Source organism: Narcine bancroftii, unplaced genomic scaffold (assembly GCF_036971445.1).
Source record: "Narcine bancroftii isolate sNarBan1 unplaced genomic scaffold, sNarBan1.hap1 Scaffold_153, whole genome shotgun sequence".
Classification (NCBI taxonomy): domain Eukaryota; kingdom Metazoa; phylum Chordata; class Chondrichthyes; order Torpediniformes; family Narcinidae; genus Narcine; species Narcine bancroftii.
The window spans coordinates 9,479-27,516 of record NW_027211888.1 but is presented as its reverse complement, the minus strand read 5'-3'; the positions used below and the strand labels follow the sequence as shown (position 1 = coordinate 27,516).

The 18,038-nt window shown below is 45.1% G+C and overlaps 2 long non-coding RNA genes across 3 annotated transcripts in view; both read right to left on the bottom strand.

Moving 5' to 3' along the window:
* Nucleotides 1-7,146, bottom strand: part of LOC138750485 (uncharacterized) — a 167,577-nt gene extending 160,431 nt beyond the window's left edge. The window contains exon 1 of one of the 2 annotated variants that reach the window (XR_011349357.1): nt 6,899-7,146. This is a non-coding gene — a long non-coding RNA (uncharacterized lncRNA). The remainder of the gene's footprint in view (nt 1-6,898) is intronic. The other variant, XR_011349358.1, reaches the window with a different exon arrangement.
* Nucleotides 7,147-10,370: 3,224 nt separating this feature from the next.
* On the bottom strand, nt 10,371-17,397 carry LOC138750472 (uncharacterized). The gene is made up of 2 exons (XR_011349349.1): nt 16,720-17,397; nt 10,371-11,712 (listed from the first exon to the last, which is right to left on the bottom strand). It is a non-coding gene; the product is annotated as an uncharacterized lncRNA (long non-coding RNA).
* Between the last annotated feature and the right edge of the window lie 641 nt (nt 17,398-18,038).

Sequence of the window (18,038 nt, the reverse complement as noted above, 5' to 3'; positions counted from 1 at the left end):
GTAACCCCTAATTCCCTTATACTGAAGAAATATATCTAATTCCCTCTAAATATATTCAATGAACCTGCCTCTACTGCTCTGTGTGGCAATGAATTCCACAGATTCACCAGCCTCTGGGTAAAGAAATTCCTCCTCATCTCGGTTCATAATGGTTTGCCTATTATCCTCGAACCATGGCCCCGGGTTATGGACTCCCCCACCATTGGAAACATCCCTTCCTCATCCATTCTGTCCAGTCCTGCCAGAACTTTATATGTCTCTATGAGATCCCCTCTCAATCTTCTAAACTCCAGCGAGTACAATCCCAAATTGTGCAATCTTTCCTCAGAAGTTATTCCTGTCATTCCAGGTATAAAGCCTGGTGAATCACCTTTGCACTCCATTGCAAGAACAGAAAAGGCGACCAAACGTGCACACAATACTCCAGGTGTGCTCTCACCAGGGCTCTGTACAATTGCAGTAAGGTATCCTTATTCCTATACTCAAATCCTCTTGATGTGAAGGCGAACATAGCACTTGCCTTTTTAACCGCATGCTGTACCTGCATGCTCGCCTTCAGTGACTGGTGCACAAGAACCCCTAGGTCTCTCTGCACTTCCCCATCTCCCAATCTATTGCCATTCAAATTGTAATCTGCCCTCTGGTTTGTGTTACCAAGGTGGATAACCTCACATTTATCCACATTGTAGTGCATTTGCCATGTATCTACCCAGTCCCCCAATTTATCCAAATCACACTGGAGCTTCCTGACCCCCTCTTCAGTGCACACAACCTCTCCTAGCTTAGTGTCGTCTGCAAATTTGGAGGTATTACATCCAATCCCCTCATCCAGATCATTAATGTAAATTGTGAACAGCTGGGGTCCCAGTACAGATCCCTGTGGCACCCCACTGGTCACCGCCTGCCACTCAGAAAATTAGCCGTTTATCCCAACTCTCTGTCTTCTATCTGCCAGCCAGTTATCAATCCACATAAATACCTTCCCCCCACAATCCCATGAGCCTTGATTTTGCATGCCAGTCATTTATGTGGAACCTTATCGAAGGCCTTTTGGAAATCCAGGTACAACACATCCACTGGCTCTCCCTCATCTATTTTACCTCTCACCATCTCAAAGAATTTCAATAGATTTGTCAAGCACAATTTACCTTTTGTAAATCCATGTTGATTCTCTCCGATCCCTTCTCTGCTAGTCATATGCTCCGCTATTACATCCTTAATAATGGATTTCATCATTTTGCCCCTTACTGATGTAAGGCTCACCAGCCTATAATTCCCCTCTTTTTCTCTACCCCTTTTTTAAATAGTGGGGTTATATTAGCTACCCTCCAATCCATGGGTACTGATCCTGAGTCTATTGAGTTCTGGAAAATAATTTTTAAAGCATCTGCTATCTGAAGTTCCACTAGAATGTAGATTATCAGGCCCTTGGGATTTATCGGCCTTCAATCCCTTCAATTTTCCCAAGACCATGTCCTTAGAGATACTGATTTCTTTCAGCTCCTCCCTTGCATTAGTGTCTATGTTTCCCAACATCCTTGGGAGGTTACTGTATCCTCTCTTGTAAAAACGGAACTAAAGTAAGAATTTAATTGGTCTGCCATTTCCTTATTCCCCATTATATATTCCCCTGATTCTGCCTGCAAGGGACCTACTCTGGATTTCACCAATCTTTTCCTCTTGACATATCTATAAAATCTTTTGCAATTGGTTTTTATGTTTGCCGCAAGCTTACTTTCATAATTTATTTTTGCCCTCTTGATTAATCCCTTCGTCCTCCTTTGCTGCATCTTGAACTGTTCCCAGTCTTCGGATTTGGTACTTTTTTTGCCCAATTGATATGTTCTCCCTTTGGACCTAATGCTGTCTCTAATTTCCCTTGTTATCACCAGTTGAGTCACTTTTCTTGGTTTATTTTTATGCAATTCTTCCATTAGATCTTTGAATGCTTTCCATTGTCTATCCACCGTCAACACCCCCCCCCCACCCCATAAACCACCCAATCAATCTTACTCACCTCCCGTCTCATACCATCATAATTCTCTTTATTTAAATTCAGGACCTTAGTCTCGGTGATAATTTCTTCACTCTCCATGTCGAGTGAGAATTCGATCATATTGTGGTCGCTCCTACCCAAAGGGCCTTGTACAACAAGTTTGCTGATTAGGCCCTTTTCATTGCATAATACCCAGTCTAAAATGGCCTGCTCCCAAGTTGGTTCCTCGACATATTGGTCTAGATAACCGTCCCGTAAACATTCAAGGAATTCCTCCTCCTCAGTATTTTTACTAATTTGACTAGTCCAATCGATATGTAAATTAAAGTCTCCCATAATGACAGCTGTTCCCTTATTGCACGTTTCTCTAATTTCCCTTATTATGCCTTCCCTCACCTCTACATTACTATTTGGAGGCCGATATACCACCCCCACTAACATTTTCCGCCCCTTGCTATTCCTCAGTTTTACCCATATAGATTCCGTATCTTCCGAGTTAATAACCTTCCTGTCAATTGTGTCGGTTCCTTCTCTCACCATCAAAGCTACCCCACCCCCTTTTCTTTCTTGTCTACCCCTCCCAAATATTGTATACCCCGGGATGTTAAGTTCCCAGGCTTGCCCACCTTGCAGCCATGTTTTGTAATCCCAATCAAATCGTATTTGTTTGTCTCAATTTCCACAGCCAATTCATCTACCTTGTTCCGAATGCTTCTTGCATTAAGATATAAAGCCTTCAGATTTGCTTTTTTCACCCTCCTTGCTCTTTCTGATTTTTACTTTCGCTGCCTAACCCAACTTTTCCTATTTTATCTTTCCTGTCCTTTGCTTATCATACAGGTTCCCATCCCAGTGCCAAATTAGTTTAAACCGCATCCGACGGCTGCACCAAACCTAGCTGCCAATACATTGATCCCTTTTGAGTTTAGGTGTAACCCATTCTTTTTGTAAAGGTCATGCCTTCCCCAAAAGATAGCCCAATGGTCCAAGAAGCCAAAACACTGTCTTTTACACCAGCCCCTCAGCCACACATTCACTTGTCTTCACCTTGCATTTTTGTCCTCACTTGCACTTGGCAGAACAGATGCAGAACAGTGGAGAAAAGAACGGAACAGTGTGGAACAGGGGGTCAGCTGGAGAACTGTGGGGACAGATGGGGAACAGAGTGGACCCATGGGGAACAGTGGGTAATTCTGGGGAGCAGTGGGGAACAGATGGTGAACAGTGGAGAACTGTGAGAAACAGTGTGGAAAAATGGGGCACAGATTGGAAACAGAGGAGCATCTGATGGGCAACAATGGGGAACCATGGGGTACAGTTGGTAACAGTTGGGATCTGTGGGGAACAGTGGGGAAGAAATGTGGAACAGTAGGTTAAAGTGGGAGAAATGGAGAACAGTAGGGAACAGAGGGCAACAGTGGGGAATAGATTGGGAACAGCTGGAGAAAAGTGGGGAACAGTGAAGAACTGTGGGGAACACAGGGTAACAGGGGAGAGCAATGGGGAACAAAAGGCGAACATTGGAGAACGTGTGGAACATTGGTCAAAAGTGTGTGACAGGTGGGGAACAGTGAGGAACAGTGGGGAACAGTTGGGGAACAATGGTGTATTGAGGGCAACAGTGGGAAAAATTGATGAATGGATGGAAGAGATGGGAAAAAGTGGGGATCACTAAGGAACAGTGGGGAAAAGTGGGGATCACTAAGGAACAGTGGAGAACAGGGGTGAATAGTGGGGAGCAGTGGAGAACAGATAGCGAACTGTGGAGAATGGGGGAACAGATTGGGAAATGAGTGGAAGAGTGGGGAACCATGGGGAAAAGTGGGGAATGGTGGGAAATAGCTGAGGAACAGTGGGGAACTGATGGGAAACGGTGGGGATCCGTGGGAGACAGCTTTAACAATGATGTATGGCGCACTGAGACAGAAACTGTGACACCGGATTCAGATCAATGAGAAGGTTTATCAGTGATGAAGGATAAACTGTGTCAGATACTGTGAAAACCAGGTTCACAGTGGGGAGAAAGTTTATCGGTGATACAAAATAAACTCTGGCATATACTGTTATAACGGATTCACAGTGGGTAGAAGGTTTAACAGTGATGTATTGTAGACTGAGGCGGATACCGTGAAACTGGGTTCACATTAGTGAGATGGTTTAACGTTGAGGTTCAATGAACTGTGACAAGTACTGTGACACCAAGTTCACAGTGTGGAAGAGGTTTAAACGTGAAACGCAATACATTGTTGCAGATACCGTGACACAGAGTTAACAGTGGGGAGACATTTTAATGGTGATGTTCGGTAGACTGAGGCATATACTCTGACTCCGGGTACAGAGTGGGTAGGAGGTGACAACGGTGATTTGCAGGAGTCTGAGACAGATACCGTGACACCGGGTTTACAATGCGAAAAAGTTTATAGGGTGATGAAAAATGTTTACACAGTTAGCCCGTAATGTGTCAGTTAAGTCTAGGAACTGACGGTGGCAATTCGTAATACCACGCTGTGCACTCGCTATATCATGCCCCCCCCAAAATCGTCACTGTAACTTAAGATACCAGATATGCTTGAGTTAGGCAGACGTTCATGTCGCCTGGGTTGATAGCACTGAACTGGTGAAGTAGGGTCCATATGGCAGGTTTAAGTCTGTCCACGCTGAATAGCTGTGGATGCCCTCCGATGTCCAATGTATATACCACTCCATATCTCTTAATCAAACAAAATGGTCCTTCATGTGGTTTTAGTAATGGTGCCCCTGGAACCTGTCTTCGTACAAATACAAATTCAGTGTTTAATAGTGATTGGGGGACTTGTTGTCTAGTTTTGCCATGCCAGTTGGTAGAGGATGGTTTGCTGTTAGCAATACCCTTGCGGAGTTGTTGAAGGATGTCCATGTCTGAATTGTTCCTGAAGTGAATATCTTCTGGAACCATAAGGGCCGGACGAAACATCAATTCTACAGATGATGCAGACAGATTTTCTTTTGGAGCTGTTCATACTCCTAATAGAACCCAAGGCAGTTCATCGACCCAGTTGCTCCTTACGTGATATTGTAATGAATAAATATATTTAGAGAATTTGGTAATATTTGCGATTTTGGTAAGATTTAGTGTAGGTTACAAACATACATACATACCTTTTAAAACAGATTTTATTTGAAAGACTGAAGAAATATTGATGCACATACACAAGTAGGTGTTAACTGAACTGATGTAATAAAATGAATGACCATTGTTTGGAAATGGAGCCAGGATGACTACAAGTACCTTTCTGAAGGGCGCTTACAGGAAAGTCACTCACCGGTTTTGTTTATCTAACCACAGCTTGAGCAGAAGAAAGAACTCCTGTTGTTTGGAATAAGAGAAATGGAACTCTGTGGTCACTTAAAGAAAGAAGTTACCATCTGGAAAACCCTGACGGGGCAAGTTTCATCAGCGAGACATTGACGTGACTAATGGTGGTACCTCAGTTATGGAAATCCTGGAACAACAAATCACTCTCTGCAAACCCTACAAGAACCTTCCTGAGCGGTAAATATTTACCTTTCGAGCACCAAAACCTGGTGAAATTTATACATGATCAATTATGTGCACAGCAGAAGAATTGCCTGCATCCAGAGAACTTGGAAGAAGGAGAAGTGAGATTGAACTGTGAACCAAAGAACTTTTCATAAAATTTAAACACATTACAAACATGTGTGCTTAGAATTAGAAGGGGGTTAATTTGGGTTAGTTAAGTTAAAGTTTCATTCTATTTTCATGTTTAAAGTTGATTAAAAATAACTTCTGTTTTAAAAACCACCTGTCTTGGTGAATGTCTATTGCTGCTGAGTTTTGGGGTCCTTTGGGCTCGTAACAATATCTGCTTAGATAATGACATTGGGCCTGTTCAAAGTAGGAAATGGCTTCTACCAGCAGGAGTTTCTATTTGAGAAAAAATACTGATAGGTGGCTGAACACATATGTTTCCTAAAAATTAATACCCTCTCCCTCCCTAAACCACATTCAGCCCTGTGACATCTTTCTCCATTGCATTACTGGGACCACCAAGGACCTGACCCATTTCCCATCTTTCCTTGCAATGCCAATATGGCAGCTGCCATTAAGAACAGACAAATCACATTTTAATTCAGCAAGCAAGATGAAAATCATCTGGACATCCTGCTTTAAAAGAAGGGTAAACAAGCCTTCCTAAGTTTGTCACTTCATTTTTATTTCAATTCACATGGGGCATTAGCAAAAAGTGTCCCATCCATTTCGTCATCAAATTATGAGTAAAATCATGATTGCTGTTCATGAAAACCCATAACCTTCAATGTTACACAGATAATCTAGGAAGAATTATGTAACAAAAGTAAATGAAACATTAAAAGAATTTCCCCCTTATAAACACTGAGATTGTAGCACGCCAAGCGACCGGGCGAGCAAAAAAAAGTGAAATCGGAGCAACACTCGGACAGTCCAAGACGGCCCTCCCCGACCTGCGACCGTCATGGAGACTGAAGGATCAGTCAGATCTCACAATGGTCGCAAGTCGGAGTTTTCCCCGTGTGCGGTGCCTGAAGTATTAGAGCCTATTTTTAAAATCAAATGATTTGACAAACGAGAACAGAGACACAGGGAACGAAAGACCCAAAATGTGCGGATTGAATTTGTGACTCAGTGTCTCGGGGTCCATCGGCTGGGGGAAGCCATCTTAATTTCTGTGCGCATGCGCGAGTCATCAGTTGGCGCTTGCCCAAAGGGTTCGCTTAGGGCCGTCATTTGGCACATGCGTATCAATCGTACATGCGCGAACCGAACGCCAAGTGGCGAACCCATCGCGCATGCGCCAACCAAAGACGTGCAAATCTCCTTCTTGCCCCTCCCCTCCCCCCCCCCCCCCCCCCGCTGCCAGTTACCCCGCGGCCTCCGGCCTCGCCCTGTTGGCGCCATCAGGCCTCGCACCGACGCCTCGGCTCCACCCAAACACCACGTCGGTACCGGCCGCTCAACGGTGGGGCCCATCGGGCTGCGGGTCGCTCGCTCTCTCTGGACCGCGCGGCTGAGGAAGGTCCCGGCGCCGCTGCCAACTTCTTCCCGTTAGCGCCCTCGGCGACGCGACGGACCCCGAGCTGACGACGCCACCGCCAACGTCCCGCCTCCTCACAGCAAGAGCCAATCAGCCCGCGAATCCGCCCATCAATCTAACCCTACTTCAGCGTCCAATCCAAAAGCGGCCTCACCGAATCAGTCCATTGGCTCGTGCAATTGAAGCAACTCATCAGCGAGCGATGGAACACACAGTCGCACCCAATCAGCATCGCAAGACAGAAAAGAGAGGCAGTCGAAGGAGCAGTAAACCCTTCGGCCCTTCCACTTCCTACTACCCCAACTATCAAATCCTTGGGAAACACAGGATCACTCTGTCCTGGCTCCTGGATTCCTCTGATCTCAAGAAATACATTGCACCCAAACTACAAGGGAGACTATATATTATCAATCACTCCTTCATATTTATTACTGCTTCCAATTTAATGGAGGACACAAGTGGTTGTGTCAGACAGCTGGACCTCCTCGGTGAACCTCATGGAGCAGGCAATCATGGTGAGAAGATAACTTGCCCCGCGGGAGGCTAGTAGTGACCCTACAATGTTAATGTAGACATGGCTGAACCTACGTGGTGCTGACTTGAATGTCTGGGGATGGTGCCTTCACGTATTCTGCATTTTGGTCATCTGGCAGAGTGTGCAGATCTTGGCCCCGTGACAACCTGTTTCCGGAGGCTCAGCAAGACAATCCTACTGACCACCATTTTGAAAGTTCTGATGGCTGGGTGCGTCAGGTTGTGCAACTCATCGAAAACCTGCCATCTCCATGTGGTCAGCACGATGAGGCAGGGTTTCCATTGGAATGTCACAGAGGAGCATCTACTTACCAGGGTCGAGGTCAACATCCTCCAGCCTGAGCCTGGAAACTGCTGTCCTGAATGCAAGTATCTCAGGGTCTTCCTGCTGTCCCCTGCCTTGCGCTAAATAGTCGATTCCCTGGGACAGGGCCTGGACAGACTTGGTTGTGGGGTGGGGCAGTGCATCACACAAAATGTGTTGAATGTCTGTAGTGAACTCAGATTCATGAGAGGAGCTGCTGCTGCCTGGCTGATCAAGGGTCCAACACCTTATGGAAGGCAAAAGTTAATGACTTCTGGTCCATGAACATCCTGAATTGTCTACCTTCCAAAAATACCTGAAGTGCCTGACTGCCAGGTACAGTACCAATTGCTCTCAGTCAAAGACGCTGTAGTTGAGTTCGGGTGGCCAGAGGTGTCTGCTAAAGAAGCAAAGGGGCTGCCATTGCCCTTCGATGAATTGCTCCAGTGCACCCCCTACTGCTGTGCTGGAAGAGTCTACTGTGAGAGTGGTGGGTGTCTTTGGCCTGGCGTCTAATGGAAGAGTGATGTTGGCCAGTGCGTTCTTGGCCTTCTGGAACACCTCCAAATCCTCATTGTCCAAGGTAATGTCTTCACGCATGTCTGCATTTTGGTCATCTGGCAGTGTGCAGGTCTGTGTCATCTGCTGACGTACCCACCCTTCCACTCATCATCATTCATAAAAATCACAAAGAGCTGGGGTCCCAGAGTAGATCACCTTGGAGCGCCGCTAGTCATTGTTCCATCTACTACTACCCTCTGTTTTCTGCAGACAAGCCAATTCTGAATCCACACAGCCAAGGCTCCATGGATCCCATGCCTCCCGACATTCTGAATGAGGCCACCGTGGGAACCTTACTAAAATCCATGTGCAGCCCATATACACCTTTACCTTCATCTATTTCCTTTGACACCTCCTCGAAAAACTCAATTTGACTCATGAAGCAAGACCTGCTCCTCACAAAACTATCCATGAGTTTCCACAGCATGTTTGTGCATTGCCCTCGGCCCCAGAATCTGCAGACTTCCTGGCCAGTCCCTCCCTTACCCCTTCCCAGAGCTTCCGCATCCATTATAACATCAACCATTGTTGCCCAGTACAGGCCCTTTATCCCATAAAGGCTGTACTGACCTTTGTAAATGTTCTCCACAACAAACTAACCCTTACCTGTACCACACCCCTTGCCTTCTGTTCTCTTACATCCACATGCCCGTTGTCTTGGGTAAACTTATTCCTCTCATTTTGTTCTTTTTAGATTGGTCACAGTGTTTGAGGTACCGAAAGAAAATAGACACATACACACACATACACACATACACACCGAGAGCAGTTCAGTTTATACAAGTCTTTATTATTAAATAGCTAGCTGAATTCACACTACCAAATGCAAGCCCTTCCCAATTATACTTATCAATGCCTGGACTGGTCCCAACTGCCAAAGCGAGGCGACGACTGCACACTTGTAGTAGGTTGTCTGGGCGCCGGTAGCAGCTTCTCCACCTCCCCGGACCGGGACGTTGGTTGGAATCTTGAAGTTCTTCTTCTTGCTGAGAGATGTTGCCACCTCTTGGAGAGTCTCAAAGAGGGACTCTTTAAGCAGTGGGACCATGGCTTATATTACCCAAAAGTTGTTTACTTCAGATCTTATCTCTTCGAACAAATGATTTAATTGTCTTCAAGGTCTCCTGACAGTCTGCGACCAACAAAAGACAACTGCATCTCTGGGCCTCATGGTGGAAGTTGGATAATGTCTACTGATTCATATGCATCCCTGGGCCCCATAGTGTAAATTTAGATAATGTCTACTAATTCATATGCAACAAGCTGGTTCTCTGCCTTGCAGGAGCAAAGGCTGCAAAAATAAAAAACATGGTTTAAATCTTCCATTACATTCCACCCCTTGGTCGCAGCCTGTCACTTATGAGACCTTACAAGCATTTGAGTACAGAAGGAGTGAAAAAGAGAAACTAAAACTATGATAATCACAAAAACAAGCAAAAATGCGACAACCAACGGAGAATAATGTGGCCCAATCCACCAAATGGACCAGCTCACCATGAAAAAGGGTTCCAATCAAGCTCAAACTATCCTTGTGGGCCACAAGACCCAGACGCTGAAGCTCACCAACAGATTTTGAAACATGCTTAACAATATCCGATATATTAGTGGATATATCGGGCCGTGTCCCCCACAGGCAACTCCCTCGGAACGTCCTCGACATTACAAATCCAATTGCTGGCATCAAAGCACCGGTTAAGCCAGATCAGCAGGAGCACAAGATGGAGGACCTGGAACAAAGAAGCCTGACATATGTCACTCACAGTGCCATAAGCTTTCGGTATTTAAACAAACTAAACCATCCTGTCCCTCAATAGCTATCCACTGAGTGTTACCCTGGGCAGGTGTCACTATTTCTCCTTTTACAGGAGGGACACTGTCAGAAATAAAACTTCTCACACATGAGTCTCTTTAAAACTGATGACACGACAAGCTTTATTTACAAGTCTGCAGAGTTGGACTTAACTGGCTTCTCACCAGTTAAGCCCCGATACATACAGTGCATTGATTTTTATACCCTTATTGTTTGCCCTTCCCCTTCTTATTAATACTGTTTTAATTGGTTAGTATTACAAAAGCATTCTAAGTATAACTGCATTTTTAATTATCACGTTCGTTACGTACGCTGTGAACTCTACATACACTAAATTCTGTTTCTCACCCTTCTTATCAATCCTTTGTCTCCTGCATGTCTCTCACTATGACCATGAAAAGATAGGTTTTTAAAAAAACATATTCAGCTGAACCTTTTGTCCTTGGCTGCTAGTAAGCTCCCTGTCCGTTCTGGCTTCCCTTTTTATGATTAATCATCACATTTTAACTTAAGTCATTTTAACCTAAATTCTCTATATAACAATCCACCCCTTTCTCTCTTTAAAATGTGTGTAATATATATAGATATGAATTCATCCGTGGACCCCCGCAGACCCAACAATTGGTTACATTAAAAGTTCCTGCAATTTTAGTTGCAAGATCTACAAAAAGGTTATTTCCCCCAACTGCATGACCGAAACTTTCATGGTTATTTGGATGGACTCGAACTAAGTCCGGCTGTCTTAAAGGGGCAGGCACTTTCGAGTGTGGAGTGGAACTTTTCATTGGAACAGTACGCTGGTGTATGCAAAACCAGAGTCCATCAGGGCATGGTGGGCCTGAGTCACCCTTCCAACCGTTAAGAGGGAAAGGAGTGGTATTAGGAATCTGTATATAATGACCCATATTATTTCCTTCTTTTTCCACACAAGGGGTATATGGATGTTGGGTGGTATTTTCTGCCCAGCATTTCTCAGGAACTGAGGTATGGGAAATGAAATTACCTTCCTTTCTTCCCCAAATGTGGTCCTGAAACAGGACCACTGTGTCTCTGCATTTCTTACATTTCACACCTGATAAAGACATAGGCAAACTAAGAAAAATCAAAGAACATAACAATAACATTGTGAATCAAGTCTTTCTGCGAAATCGTAAAGTAAGAGGTTTTTCTCCAGGAACACAAGTCCAGTCTGAGTTCGTATCAGGGTCCTGAGGCGCCTCTACAGGTCCCTTAAATCTGGATGCGTGTGTCCACCCCTTCTCTCTTGTTCGTGCTGCAGCTTCTGTAGTTAAGAGAACTTGGTATGGACCTTCCCACTGGGGCTGGAGTTTTTCAGTCTTCCAGGTCTTGATAAGAATCCAGTCTCCTGGTTCCACTTTGTGTAAAGAAAAGTCTAGAGGCGGTGTTTGTGCCAATAGTCCTCTCTTTCGTAAATCTGTAAGAGAGCGTGACAGTGCCTGTAAATAGTTCCTAACAAATATATCCCCTTCCCCCAAGGTGGGACACCCCTCAACTGTACTCCAGAAGGGAAGCCCAAACATCATTTCATAAGGGGACAGCCCTACATCTTTTCGTGGGGCAGTACGAATTCTCAATAAGGCTAGGGGCAGACACTTTATCCAAGGCATTTTAGTTTCCACCATTAACTTTGTCAATTGGATTTTTAGTGTTCCATTCATACGCTCGACCTTCCCTGAGCTTTGTGGATGCCAAGGGGTATGTAATTTCCAAGAGACCTGTAATGCATCACAAATCAATTGCTGGATTTTTGAAGAAAAATGTGGACCCCTGTCTGAGTCTATAGAATCCATTATACCATATCTGGGGATTATCTGCTCTAGGAGGAGGCGAGCTACTGTAGAGGCTGTAGTATTTATTGTTGGGAAGGCTTCTACCCATCGGGTAAAGTGATCTATTATCACCAACAGATATTTCCATCTTTGAACTTGAGGTAACTCTGTGAAGTCGATCTGGATACGTTGAAAAGGGCGTATGGCTAATGGTTGACCTCCCATGGTCCCTGTCCTCATTATCTTCTTATTAATTTTTGTGCATAGGTAACAATTTTGCACCTCTTGTTGGGCCAAGGTGTAGATTCCCTTACACACATATTCTCGAAGCACTGTGTCACATAAGGCTTGGGTGCCCCAGTGGCTCTGTTGATGCAGGTGTTTTAAAATATTGCGAGTTATTTCTTTATTTAGAACCATTCTTCCATCTGGTGTCTTCCATGTTCCATCAGGCAGCTGGCTTGCGCCCAGCTGAGCCATGTCCTTTTCTTCCTTAGCAGTGAAAATGGGAGCCTTCTTTATGCCTTGCCTTATTGGAATTAAGGTCAGCAAACGGACTTCTTGTTGCATGGCTGCCCTTTTGGCTTCTTCATCAGCCAGTCTGTTTCCAATTGCTGTCGGGGTATCTCCCCTCTGATGGCTTGGTATCTAGACCACTGCTATTTCCTGGGGTAATGTCAAGGCTTCTAAAGTCAGAGTAATCATTTGTTCGTGTGCCAATTCCTTTCCTCTTGATGTAATTAGACCACGCTCCTTCCAGATCTTACCAAAGGTATGCACTACCCCGTATGCGTATTTGGAATCAGTGTAAATCGTTCCAATTTTCTTTGCCAGTATTCTGAGGGCTCTCTGCAAGGCATATAGTTCACAGGATTGTGCTGACCAGCTTCCGGGTAGTCTCGTGGATTCTACTACTTTCCAAGTATTTCCTTCTATTATAGCATACCCACTTCTTCTCATTCCGTCAACGCATCTGGCGGAGCCATCAATGTAGAATTCATATCCTTCTCCCAGCGGAGTATCGCAAAGGTCTTCTCGGGTCTTGGTCTGAAGATCTGTCAACTCGACACAGTCATGCTCCACCTCTTTCTCTGTTTCACTGCCGTATAAAAATTGAGCTGGGTTGCAGCTATTAATTTTTGCAAACTGTAAATCTTCTCCAACCATTAAAATGGTTTCATACTTTAATATGCGAGAATCAGTCAGCCATCGATGGGCAGTTTGTGTTAATAAAACACTCACAGAATGGGAGGTGTACACAGTCATCTTTCCTCCAAAAGTAAGTTTACGTGCTTCCTCTACCAACAGAGCAGCAGCCGCTACTCCCTGGATACACGTCGGCCATCCGCGAGACACTGGGTCCATCATTTTGGAAAGGAAAGCTACTGGGTGTCGCTGACCGCCTTTTTCTTGTGTTAAAACTCCCACAGCTGTTCCTTGGTTATGAGTGACAAATAGCTGGAAGGGCTGTTTTAAAGAGGGCAGAGTGAGCACTGGGGCTCGTGTTAGGCGATGTTTCAAGTCCTCGAACCATCCCTCCTCCTCCTGGGTCCATTTCAATGGATAGTCATTTTCATTTGTCAGTTTATCATACATAAACTTCACCAAAACTGAGTAGTCCTCTATCCATAACCTACAGTATCCTAAGAGTCCCAGGAATTGTCTTATTTCCTTCTTATTACGGGGTAACGGCATTCTAGTGATTCCCGCAATCCGTTCAGGGGTAATCCGTTTCTGTCCTTTACTTATCTGGTGTCCCAGATATACCACAGTTCTCTCAACGAACTGTAACTTGTTCCTGGACACCCGTAGACCCTTTTTCCCCAGATAATTCAAGTCTAATTGTATCTCCCCTCATTTCTTGTTCCTTGGGTCCTGATAATAGTAAATCGTCCACATACTGCATTAGTTGGGAATCATCAGATTGTGGATAGTCCACCAGGATTTGTTCTAGCATTTGTCCAAACAGGTTCGGAGATTCAGTGAACCCTTGGGGCAATACAGTCCACCGAAGCTGTCTCCGTCTACCTGTCCATGGATTTTCCCATTCAAACGCAAACATATCTCTACTTTCCTCTTCTAATGGACACGTCCAGAAGGCATCCTTCAAGTCGATAACACTAAACCACTCATGGTCTGGGGGAATCCGACTCATAATAGTATAGGGATTAGGCACCACTGGGTGGCGGGTCTGAACAATAGCATTCAAACTTCTTAGATCCTGAACTAGGCGATAGGATCCATCTGACTTTTTCACTGGGAGTATAGGGGTGTTATAAGGTGACATGCATTCTTCTAATAGTCCGTCTCGTATTAGAGTCTCCTTTTCTCCCTTCCAAAGAAATAGGATACTGACGTTTCCTTACCGGCTGATGACCTGGTATTAATGTGACATGTAAAGGTGGGATGTCCAGACCTCCTCGATTTCCCTCCTTATACCAGACTCTCTCGTCAATCTGCCGTTCATCCTCTTCCTTTAGAGCACAGAGGTGGACTCGCACTTCTCCGTCCATAGGGAGAGCACCCAAACCTAGGAGAGCCTGTAAGTCCCTTCCTAGGAGGTTAAATCCAGCCGACGGTAACAACAAGAGGTCTTGTACCCCTTCTCTTTCTTCCAGTTTCACTGTTACTTGGGGAATTATTGATACCATTCTGGGAGCTCCTTCTATCCCAGAAATTGTCAAATTACTTTTTATAGGCTCAGTTCCGATTGGCACAGTTATTACACTACTTCGTTCCGCTCCTGTGTCCACCATAAACACCACCTCTTCTCCCTTGGGACCAATTTTTAGTTTTACCAGGGGTTCCCTCTTATATTTGGTCCCTAACATTTGGAACCCCTGACACCCCTAATCTTCTTCCATAAGTTCGAGGGCACGCAATTCCCTCTTGTATCGGGGGCATTCCCTCTTAAAGTGTCCTTCCTCATTGCAGTAATAGCACTTAACGAATCTCCGGGGTCTTCCCTCTCTTGGATATTTTGGATTGTTTAGAGGAAGGTTTTGTTTTCTTTCCCCTCTGGATTCAGCATTCATCTGTCGGATAGTCTGTACCATAACCTTTGTCGCCTTCTTTTGATCTTCTTCTTCTCTCTGCACATATACTTTTTGTGCCTTTTTTAACAGTTCACTTAGGGGTTTTTCACTCCAGTCCTCCTCCTTTTCTAGTTTCTTTCTAATGTCCTGCCATGATTTGGAAACAAATTCAATTCGAATAAGCTGTTCACCCATTGGTGTACTAGGGTCCACGCCAGCATACTGTTGGACATTCTTTCTCACCCTCTCCAAAAAATCAGTAGGGGACTCGTCTTTCCCCTGGTGGTTCCCAAATGCCTTGGTAAAATTGTGACCCTTTGGCACAGCCTCCCGTATCCCTTTAATTGTCCACTCTCTATATTGTCTCATACTTTTCAATCCCTCGGGTGTTCATTTGTCCCACCTGGGTTCTTTTAAGGGATATTTTTGTTCATGGGGTCTGGGGTCCCCAGGTTGTTCATATTCCCACATGAGGAGGGCAGAATAATGTTCCCATTATTGCCTGCATCTCTTCCCACGTATATGTGTTTGGTCCCAGGAATTGGTCGAGCTGTTCAGCCAGTCCTATAGGATCTTCCAATAACTTTTTCATTTCTTTCTTAAATCCCCGCACCTCTGTACTAGTTAGGGGAACATTCACATATCCCGTTCCCCCTCCCGGTCCTCCCATAGGAATTTCTCTCAGGGGATTTAGGTTTATTGAAAACTTTGATGGTCCTGGACCAGTCTGGGATCTTGTCCAGGGTCGGTTTACCGGTGGAAGTTTAGGGTCCGACTCCCTTAATTCATCCTTTTTATCCCGGCCCCCTTCGGGGCAATCAGATTCATCACCTTTCCCCTCCGGTAATAAGCTTTCCTCGGGCGCAGTAGGCACCGGGGGAATATAAGGAGGGGGAAGGTTGTCCAGAGGTTCCCATTTCTTTTCTCCTGCCACTCTCAATTTAAAACATTCTGTTAAGGATCCTGGCCAGGGAACCCAACAAAATGCATATGCTGACTCTTCTTGATTCACCTTTGGTCTCGAATTTACATATATGTTTAATGTTTGTCTAACCCAATCCTCATCAGATCCAAATTTCGGCCACCAGACCGAGGAACCTTTAATAGGTTGTTTTGACCAAAGGAGACAATATTGGACCATCTTTTTCTTGTTTTTGTCCCGATATCTATTACTATCCCAATTTTCAAACATTCTCCCCAAAGGGCTGTCAAGGGGTACTCCCAGGAATTGTCCTGAATTTTCAGACGAGCCCTTAGATTTTGATCCTCCCATTTTCCCACCTAGATCTGTTTATCGTTGCTGAGGACCCTCTCGTTCTGGACCCTACTCCCTTCTTCTCAGACGCCTCGTCGGAGGTACTGTCCCTCCTTCGGTTACCGCTGAGGTTTCCCTGGGGTTGACCCCTCTCTTCTCGGCACTTCGTCAGAGGTGCTGTCCCTCCTTCGGTTACCGCCGAGGTTTCCCTGGGGTCTATCCTAGAGTCCCACGACAGGGTCCTCACGCCACGACAAAAGCTCTATACCTGATCTATTATGTTAGGTTTTTTTATCCAAACAGGTGTATCCCGTTACACCTGTTACCCAATCCCCACACCACAATCGTAAGTCGTCACTTACCGGTGTCTTCCCGGGGATTGAACCGTCACCCTTCTCCTCTCCGTCTTGTCGTGTCACCTTGTCCGGATACCACTCGCTCAAGCCGCCCGAAGCGACGAGCAAGGGACTAGGAGCCGCTGAACTCAGCGGCGTGCACCACCTCCGATGTCCCTCTTCTCGCCTCCCCTCACGGCCGGAGTGTAGATCCCGGACGAGCCCCCATTTGTCAGAAATAAAACTTCTCACACATGAGTCTCTTTAAAACTGATGACACGACAAGCTTTATTTACAAGTCTGCAGAGTTGGACTTAACTGGCTTCTCACCAGTTAAGCCCCGATACATACAGTGCATTGATTTTTATACCCTTATTGTTTGCCCTTCCCCTTCTTATTAATACTGTTTTAATTGGTTAGTATTACAAAAGCATTCTAAGTATAACTGCATTTTTAATTATCACGTTCGTTACGTACGCTGTGAACTCTACATACACTAAATTCTGTTTCTCACCCTTCTTATCAATCCTTTGTCTCCTGCATGTCTCTCACTATGACCATGAAAAGATAGGTTTTTAAAAAAACATATTCAGCTGAACCTTTTGTCCTTGGCTGCTAGTAAGCTCCCTGTCCGTTCTGGCTTCCCTTTTTATGATTAATCATCACATTTTAACTTAAGTCATTTTAACCTAAATTCTCTATATAACAGACACTACCTGATGGTGTCACCCATACCTTTTGTCCGACATTCTCTAGCTCGGGAATGGGGGGCAATGACTGTTTTTCCTCTGGAATAGGCTGTAGTTCAGAAGCGTGAAGAAGTCGGTGGAAAGGCGATGATTCAAATTATGGACGGCCTGCTGCAGCACATGGCACCACCCCTTCAGGGTCCCCAGTGGTGTTAACAAACTAATTTGTTCCTTCAGTAAACCATGCATTCATTCAACTAACCCGGCATCCTGTGAGTAATAAGGAATATGGTGGACCCATAAGTTATCCAACTGCACGAAAACCAACAAGGTCGGGTCAGATACAGCAAAGAGCTCTCTGAACCCTTCTCCATTAACAAGGCTGCGTTCTGGCACCAACCCTCTTTTCAATCTTCTTCAGCATGATGCTGAAACAAGCCATGAAAGACCTCAACAATGAAGACGCTGTTTACATCTGGTACCGCACGGATAGCAGTCTCTTCAATCTGAGGCGCCTGCAAGCTCACACCAAGACACAAGAGCAACATGTCCGTGAACTACTCTTCGCAGACGATGCCAATTTAGTTGCCCATTCAGAGCCAGCTCTTCAGCGCTTGATGTCCTGTTTTGCGGAAACTGCCAAAATGTTTGGCCTGG